The 7404-nt window shown below is 41.0% G+C and overlaps 1 protein-coding gene across 1 annotated transcript in view; it reads left to right on the top strand.

The window, feature by feature from the left end:
* The first annotated feature begins 545 nt into the window (after window positions 1-545).
* SNTG1 (syntrophin gamma 1) overlaps window positions 546-7404 on the top strand; it is a 536067-nt gene continuing 529208 nt past the window's right edge. Inside the window, exon 1 of the mRNA XM_045008056.1 lies at window positions 546-1488. The gene's annotated coding sequence lies outside the window, so the exon portion shown is untranslated. The remainder of the gene's footprint in view (window positions 1489-7404) is intronic.

Here is a 7404-nt window from a genome sequence, read left to right as displayed (position 1 = left end):
CTAATTGAATTCTCTGTTTAGACAATAGAATGTGGAAGTTCCAGGGCAAAACCAGGACCTGTTCATATTCAGTTCCCAGGTTTAATGGTTGATGTGGGAAGCATTGATGTCCCTGATATAGATTTAGGTAGGGTAAGTCAGGAAGGGGTAGTACAGTAGAGAAGCCACATTTATTCCCTATTCCGGCGGTAAAGTTTGTACTTGTTCTTTATTTATACAATAGGATTTTAGGAGGATAAAGCCCCCAGATTGCCTGGATCTCTTAGCATCCAGGTGGAGGTTGCAAGTTCTTGTGGCGCTGTTGCCCTGGGATAGGTGGGAACCAGGGTTATTTTGAAATAATAGGAATGGCTGGATTTGGACTCCGATTAGGCAGTGTAACGTGAGCTTCTGGGGCCAAAACTGACAGGATTTTGCAGGATCCACTTTCTCCCTCTAGGGACCCAGCTTTGCCTTTTTTTTCCCCTTTAAACGCTCTCCCCAGCAGCATCAACTTCTCCTAATCACGTGTGATTTCCTTTCGGGGGCTCTAAGGGAACTGAGAAGCCGCCTTTCCGAGCCGGGTCTGAACGTAGGCCCGCGAGCCCTGCACGCCACCATTCAGGGTGCTGCTCCCCTGGGAGACCCCCACAGGCTCCGGACAGAGCCCTGCTTCCTCTCTCCCGAATCACACGCCGGACTTTGCAAAAGGCGGTGTAAGTTTCCTGCTACACGCATTGGGTCCGCCGAATCGCCGTCTCGCTCTCTCTGATAGGGGCTGATTAGCAAAGGAGGACTTGGCCGGGGACCTGAGCATGGCTGGATTTTCTCCCGAGCTGCACCAGCGGAGAATGCACCGCACATAAAACCCAGCTAAGCCCCGCGCGGCGAATCCTAGCGGGAGCCGGCGAAAGGAGGAAGCGACTGAGGCGAGACAAGCAGGAAGCGAGCTGGTGGGGTGGGCAGCTCTGGGGGCTGGTAGGGTCTCTCTCAGCTCAACACCAGCAGGGATGGACAGCGCCTCTGGACTCAGCCGGCGCTGGGACACAGCGCTCCTGCGGCTGCAGGTGCCCGTACACCGGCTTGGCTCTCTCTGCTGCTAAAAGGGCGGCGCTCCCTAATCTCTCGCTCCCCCTCCTCCCCTCTGATTTATTTATTTTATTGTTTTGGGTGGACGGAAAGTAACCCCCCTCCATGCAACTGCAAACAGGGACGGTGGCGTCATTCCGCTCCGGAATTTGAGATCTCACCAGCGACTTCAATACGATTTCATTTCTTTTTTCTTACACAAATAAGAGTGTAACTTTCCGGAGGCTTTGATTTAAATCATGGGCACGGGGATCGGGGGCCAGGTGAGAGATTTTCTGTATTACGCCAAATAACCGCGGAGATGGTCCCGAGTGGGTTGGAAATACTTTGGACAGAGCTCTGAGAGGAGACCCGAAGTGTACAAGCTCTACAACGTTTCTGCAACTGAGAGCAGATCGCCTAACGCTGGCATATTGGCAAGTAAGTCACTGGTTACAGTCCTGATTGCCGTTGTCACCTTTATCCCTTTGCAGCTGTTGGTTTGAAACTCCTTGGCTGGAGGGAGGACGGGCAGTGGAGTCCTCTGCAGTTTTAGATCTCGAGGTCTCTTTATTTGAGAGGCTTGTGATAGTGAGAGGGGCTTTATTGCAACCCAGCATTGGTCCAACTCTGTTGAAGTGCACTGTAAACATCCCTTTTACAGCACCTATATGTCTTAGCTTCGCAAGTACAATCGTAAAGAAAAAGCTTGGCGACCACTTGTCCAACTACAGCAAATGGAAATGATGCCTTATATGTTATTAACATATTAATTTTTATTCTCTGTGTTCATGTGTAACTAAATATATTGAGAGTCTCTTAACAGAGTGCATTTTAGCAACAGCCCTTGTAGAACAGCCCTGTGTGTGTCTCAGGCATTTATACAATGCAAGACAGTGATTGACTTTGATTTGCATACCTTTTAACTTTTACCCATGTCATTTGGTAATTTTGTTTTTCTCTGATGCTCCTTCTCTGTGTGGGTTTTGTTTTCCTGGCTTTTTTTAATGAATGTAGATTTATTGACCTTCTTCTGGTAACTGACATTTGTCACAAAACAAAAGTTGAGTCCAGCATGGATTCAGTTTAACAGGGCATACAGAAAAGGTGTAGTAGACAAGGTGGTCAGTCCTGCTCCCTTGAAAGACCATGGCAAAACTCCACTTAGGAGGGAGCAGGCCCAGGAGGCTGTAATCTCTTCCTAAAAAATCAGTTGAAGATAGTTTGCTCAGAACTAATCGACCACACTGCAAAATGCCAGATATCCTGTTCACCTTTCGGCATAGCTAGTGGATAAGCTCGCCAACCTGCCTCACCATATCTACCTCCCATCTATCTCGGAAATTCAGGAGCTAAAGATGTGATTCCACACGGAATTGGCAAACAGCAAACTTCAAAGTGAGTTTAATTATGTTTGTGTTTATTGATTTTCTTAGCATCTTCTCTACCAGACTGAAAACCACAATCTTTTACAGTGACCTTGATGAGCATCCTGCTTTAACATGAAGGTTTTACAGAGAAAAAGCATTTACACAGATTTACAGCCAAGCACTGACATTTTGCTTAGAGCGTGATCAGTTCCAATGAGCATGTGAATTTTAGTTGTCTTAGTGGGGATAGATAGGTAGGAGGAAGGGGTGGTGGCGGTGTATTTACTTAGAGGAATGAACTTTCTTCACCATTACAACATAAATAATACTATGTACCAGCTGCAAGTAACATGGAGGGATTTGCTTCTATAGAAAAGTAAATGGTATGAAATAATTGTTGATTTTTGTGTTTTTTTGTCTTCATTTTCTGATCTGTCTTCAGTAAATGGAGACAGATACAAAAAATCCCAAACCTTTCCAGGTTAATGCACTTTGATTTGTCAGCACTTGTCAACTCTAAGGGTTTAGAAGAGAGATAATTTTATATGGAGCTACCTACATTTTTTGTATATGAGGAACATTAACATAGGAGGATAAAAAGGTGGTTATACACTGAACATGTGACTAAACCCACCAGTTTATAGCAAAAGGAAGAAGTAAGCCTTTTGCATGTTGGTGGATAATTTACGTGCAGCATGTCTGAGATAAATAATGTGAGATGAATGTCAGCTGTTTGAATACACTTTCAGAAGAGCGATAATATGGTTAAGATCTCTGACATGCCCAAGATACAGTGAAGTGTGCAATAAGACTACTAGAACTATTGTTAGCTTCTGTAACTAGCTAGCCTTTCTTTTAATTGAAATAGTCAAGATTCCACTCTCTGTGTGTGAATCCAATATATTTCTAGTGAAGTATACCTATGGGTTTACAGTAGTAATTCCCTCCTCTGTTGCAGAGTGGCAGGCTTTCACTAAGCGTGTGCCAGAGAAATTGTAAAACACTGAAGCGTGCATTGAGCTGGAATTCGTTTAGGGTATATTACTGTGGAACCTTCCACAGTGAACATAAATGACGGCTAATAGCTGATTATATAAATGAATGATTTTCCAGAAATCACGTCAGCCCTGCCACCTTAGATGCAAGCTACACAGTGCTTTGTTTCTCTTCCTTTAAGTCATGCAATTTAACTTAATGCCATAAAGTGAAGTCATTGACTTCACTTAATCTCTATTTGCCTGGGGAAGAAGAAAAAAACATAATTTAATGATGGGTCATTTGGCTTTTGCAGTGTGTCGTATGATTGCTATGAGATAATCTAATGAGATGTCCTCTTCACTGAATTAAAGAAACTGTTACTGTTTATACCTTCACTTATTCAGCTATACTACTCAGAAGAATTATTCTACTGCATGGCTTAAAACAAATTTTCACTTAGTATGACAGAGAAAATTATTCAGTTATTTTCTCCAACAAAACTGAAAATGAAGGGAAAGGTTAATATTAGGAGTTGAACTATTCAAGCGTTTAACTAGAGTAGTAACCACATAAAAGAAATGTATTAAGGAATTGATCAAAAACCTCCTTTACCTTTGCTCCTTGACTAGCTTGATAGTCACTTGAACATCTTTCCATGTATATGTAATAAACATTTATAATGTTTAATTATGAAGGCTAAAGTACTGAATGAAAGTCATAGACTTTTCCACAAGTTTTATTAAACTGGTACAGTAGCCTAGCTTACTTTGTCTTTTAAATTACAAGTTTCCAAAATGTATTGCATATTATGCTCAGCTTTAAAGTTAACATTTTAATTTTAATACTTCTTGGATAATACAAGTCTCTTTAATGTAGAAGATGGTGATTTGATTCAGGAAGCCTGAAGCACAAACAAACATTGCAAGTCCTTCCAAACTTTATTATGCTTGTTTGGCAACACTATTTGCTCATTAGACACTACTTTCATAGATAGATATAAAGTATAAGTGAAGTTGAACATATTGCCAAGCAAGAAAGCTCCATATAGTTATCCAACTCATAAACTCTGTCACTCTTTTCTGCTCATGTTTTGATGAACAAAAGATTACATGTTTATAGATTTATTTTCAGTCTTCCTCAGTCATGCAGCACTCAGAATGTACAATTTCCAGAGGTTAATAACTTAGCACTACTCCTAATGTCTCAAGTACTGGGAAAGTCATTCTTCTTTTAATGCCACTTCCTAGCAGTCATGGCTGGGTTTCCTGCTTGCATGCATTTTTAAGAGGAAGAAATGGTAAAGTATATAGTAGAATTCCAAATGAGATAAAATTAGTAAATAGGGGTCTTCACTTCAGATTACAGGGTAGAGGAGTAGAAAGATTGAGTCCCAGTTTACATGCACCTCTCGCACCCAGTTTCTAGTCAGAGCTTAGTGACAGCATTCATTGGCAGCAAAAACTGGCATCAGAGCCAGGTATTTTTGCTACTCCCCAACCCCATATCAGAAGAGGAAGGGGGAAGCTACCATTATCTACAATATTAAAAAAAATTAAACAAACATAGGTTGTAAGCATGTGAACTATCCAAAATATACAGGAAATACAGTGGAGACTTCTGGTGGTAACAGCCTATTAATACATTGCATGTGTCTGTGTGTGAAGTGCATATTATATATAATTACTAAAGGGGCAATAATCCAGGGGCATTAGTGCTAAATCAGGATTGGACAGCCTCCACACTGTTCCTTGGGTCCGTCCCAGCTTTTCATCCTCAGTAACGGGGGTTAAAGGCCCAGCACCAACTCAACCTACTTATGCATAAGCTGTGCTATAATGTCTGAACAGCTCTGCCTCTTTCTTGGTCTTTAGGGAGTCTGCATTTGAGAGGGTAGTTTGTGGCAAACGATATAGGCCCTTAATCGGTCACTTAGCTCTAGCAGGCGTGTCTCCTTCAACAGTCACCAAGAGAACTGAAAAACACAGTTGCATGTTGAGACTATAGAGACCCCAGGAGTGGGGGTTGTGGGCAGGGCTGGTTTTAAGGGCTTAGGTCCCACAATGTCATTGGTAAGAGGGAGAGAAGGTAGGACATAGCCCAGAGTCAAGATGATCAGCATCAGTTCCATTGTTGTTGTGTTCCATTGTAATTAGTCCTTAGTGGGTACGATGGTGTTGGGCAAGAATCTAGTATTCACTGTATGCTGATTAATGCTTGGATGGTAGTTAGTAATGCGTTCACTTTCCATGACTTTCTCAAAGATGAGAATAACCCAAACCTGGTTAAATGACACTGGTGGACTAGTTTTACCAATGCTGATTCCAAACAGGTATTCAGGACACCATGGACAGAAGGATAAACTGATGGGTTGTGTATGGCTGTACTGCTGCTTGCATCTAGCATGATATGCCAGAGCTCTTCCACCCCAAAAGTGAATCAAATACAGTATGTCCAGTTTATGAGAGTCTTGGTATGGAGCTAAAATGTAACTGTTGTTTAGTATACCAATTGCCCCACTGCATTGTAAAATCCCTACAAGACTGTTGATGTTCCTCACTGGGATGGTACTATATGGGTAGTGGGGCTGATACTGCTTGATGATTTTTAACATCTGCCTTGATAGCTCAGGATTTCCTGGTTGACCTAATGACCATGGATTGTTGGCTCAGTTTATACTGCTAGTAACATTCTTGATTTAATGTTTGGGTCAGGATTAGAGGTGAGGAACTGAAAATTGTAGCCATGTGGTTTGAGTTGAGGTGCTTGTTTTGATGGTGCACTTTTAGAAGCTAATGGACCCTGATAATTTTGGGAGTGCACTGAGGAGGCCTGGGAGGAAGAATATTGGTCCTCTGACAGGCCTGTTGATTGGTTTTTGCTTAGTCACTATCAACATGTTTTGTTTCAAGTAATGGACAGTCTAGTTAATCCAAACTGTCTTCATTTTGTAGCTGACACAAATTCCTCCCATTTGTAAGGAAATTTCCTGTTACATTGTTGATAAAATTTAATCAACTTACATTGAGTTGTATGTAAAGACCACATCAGGGAAAAGTTATTGTTTTCTTAAAAAAATAGAGAGACTGTTCCCTTAATCATTTTTTCCTTCAGCTGTTATATTAAATTTATTTAATAATGCATGGCTGTCTATAACCAGGAGCTACATGACTTTATAATGTTTGCATCATTTTCCTTTCCACAATCACAGTGATTCTGTTCAGATGACAGAGTCCAGGCAAGATAGTAGTAATCCCTTGACTCACTTTTTTTTCCTTCTTTTGGAGGGTCTTGTCCTGTGTCTATTGAAGTCAATTGCAAAACCTGCAGTGATTTCAGTTAGAATAGTATTGAGTCCTGTGGGTTTTAGTTTAAGGTTCATATGTTTATTGTAAAATTGTTACAACTTTGTTTTTTCAATAAAACATTGCCATTGTGGCCTTCAACTTAAAATACATAATCCATTTTTCTTCATTTTCTTCTTTTATATTCCGAAGTAATTAGCACCAATAAGTTGTGTGCAGCAGCATTACATACTTAGCAAAAGTCATGCAAGTCTCGCAATATTTTGATGGACTTTTGTAGGAGCTGTTAATAATGAATCATATGGTTAAGCTTCAGCAGCACAAATGGGCATTGATTTTCTTTGGCTTCTTTAAAAAACCTAAAGAAGTAACACAATTAGAATTAGTCCCATAAGATAATTCACTCCCAAATCTTCGTATGGTTTTGTGTAGTAAAAGAAAGATATAGCATTCTCCAGGATCTAAGTTAATCAGATGTTCTTCAGGTGAAAGAGGATGGGGAAATATCAATTCTCCAGTGCAGAGGGGCTGTAGACTCAGTTTTCATCACATACAGCTGTCTTCGTGTGCCCACTCCTAGTTTTATGTTAGAGCTGTATTTACATGAGTAGACTTCTGAACAGCACTGCAGTAGCTGGCTATTGGATTTCAACATAAATCTTCACAGTGTTTGACTATAATGCAGATCAGTTGTTGTCCAGTATTAA

This window comes from Mauremys mutica, chromosome 2 (assembly GCF_020497125.1).
Source record: "Mauremys mutica isolate MM-2020 ecotype Southern chromosome 2, ASM2049712v1, whole genome shotgun sequence".
Lineage (NCBI taxonomy): Eukaryota > Metazoa > Chordata > Testudines > Geoemydidae > Mauremys > Mauremys mutica.
The sequence above is the reverse complement of the archived record's forward strand: the minus strand, read 5'-3'. Positions and strand labels throughout refer to the sequence as shown.